The sequence below is a fragment of the Poecilia latipinna genome, unplaced genomic scaffold (assembly GCF_001443285.1).
Source record: "Poecilia latipinna isolate Pla-1442-1.1 unplaced genomic scaffold, P_latipinna-1.0 Scaffold1044, whole genome shotgun sequence".
NCBI lineage: Eukaryota > Metazoa > Chordata > Actinopteri > Cyprinodontiformes > Poeciliidae > Poecilia > Poecilia latipinna.
The window spans coordinates 105,889-107,724 of record NW_015113660.1 but is presented as its reverse complement, the minus strand read 5'-3'; the positions used below and the strand labels follow the sequence as shown (position 1 = coordinate 107,724).

The following is a 1,836-nucleotide window of genomic DNA, read 5'->3' as shown; positions in this document are numbered from 1 at the left end:
TGTGCTCTCTGAGACGATCTGTGGTATAAGGATTTGACATTGTTCCATGCCCATCATTGACATTAGTCTCTAACAAATTTTAGACCATCTACCAGGAAAAGTGGAAAGCACATGAGTTTCTGTAGTGTAGTGGTTATCATGTTTGCTTCACATGCAAAAGGTCTCTGGTTTGAAACCAGACAGAAACAGATTTTGCATGTTCTATTCATCACAGGCGTTTACTAAAGGTCAACAAGGCTCTGTGGTGTCATGGTCTGTACTCTGAATCCAGGCATCTGAGTGCAAGCCTCGGTTTAAATTTTCATGCGTTGGATCTCACATCATCAACTTTGGAACCTCAAACCGAAACAAAGCAGCGAAGTTCAGTTCCTGTAGTGTAGTGGTTATCATGTTTGCTTTACACGCAAAAGGTCTCTGGTTCGAAACCAGACAGAAACAGCTTTTGCATGTTTTATACATCACAGGTGTTTACTAAAGGTCAACAAGGGTTCTGTGGTGTCATGGTCTGTACTCTGAATCCAGGCATCTGAGTGCAAGCCTCAGTTGAAATTTTCATGCGTTGCATCTCACATCATCAGCTTTGGAACCCCAAACTGAAACAAAGCAGAGAAGTTCAGTTCCTGTAGTGTAGTGGTTATCATGTTTGCTTTACATGCAATAGGTCTCTGGTTCGAAACCAGATAGAAACTGTTTTTGTAGGTTATGCATCTCTTGGGGTGCAGTGAGACAACAAGAGCCTTCCTCTTTTGTGATGGTTCATTTGCCAATCGACTTCAATGTAGGCTTCTTTGAAATCAAAGTTACTTTACTTCAATTACCAATTGGCAGTTCTATGGCGTAATGCACATGTGTCAAACTCAAGGCTCGAGGGCCACATGTGGCCCCCCAGCATTTTATAGGCCGATTATTGACTTAAAATAGGTTTTGAGGACAAATTGACTACAAACTACATCTCCCATAATGCATTCCGATTGTTAACCAGCCAGCATTACGGCTCCTCGCCACTAGAGAGCAGCAGAGTCACCTCAAGCTGCTTATTGATTTTCCTAGCGAATAAAACTGAAACATCGACAAGCTAACATCAAAACGTCCAAGAAAAGAAACATCGATTTACAAGTAAGACTGAATGAAGATGTGTGTGAGTTGGTGTCAGGGCAACAGGTCGTGCTAAGCTTTTTTGTTATCCGTTATCTTGACCGACAACATTAAAAAAAACTCGGTCATGTACTATTTTTATCCGTGAAATTACAATCATATTAACATCGGCTATTTAGTTGCAGTTTAGTTAATATTCACCGTGAATCCAGATCCCATCACAGATTAAGCAGATAAATGTATCTACATTTTTCTCGTAGTGACAAAAACCACTGACTGAGGCCCCAATAACTTTTAATAAATTAAATTAAGCGACTTCATTTTCATTTAAATTAGCATCACTTCACCCGCTGGGGTCTGAACAACTTCCTCTTGGTCCCCATCTGCAGAAAAATCTGCGCTAATTCATCAGTCAGTTGGATCTGTCTGATCCAAACAGATCAACTGAACTCTGTGAGTGTTTTACCCTGAGCGGTCCGGTGTGCGCTTTGACCAAGATGTTACGTCTGCAGCTCCTCCAGAGCGCCGCTCTCCTGGGTAACGTGCACCAAGAAGGCTCCATTTGTTAAATCCGCTGGATGAGTTACTTCCAGCGATTTCTAATTCTTCGCAGCGGCGGTGCCTCGTCCGCAGTGGTTGAGCAGCGGACTGCAGTCTAATTAACTTTTTCATTTATTTCCTCAAGATAAACTGCCTGCTCCTCAAATGGATTAACACAACGTTGAATTCTCTTTAGTTTTC

At 41.9% G+C, this 1,836-nt stretch overlaps 1 non-coding gene across 1 annotated transcript; it reads left to right on the top strand.

Moving 5' to 3' along the window:
- The first annotated feature begins 365 nt into the window (after window positions 1–365).
- On the top strand, window positions 366–438 carry trnav-uac (transfer RNA valine (anticodon UAC)). Its single transcript has one exon. It is a non-coding gene; the product is annotated as a tRNA-Val (tRNA).
- Window positions 439–1,836: the final 1,398 nt, after the last annotated feature.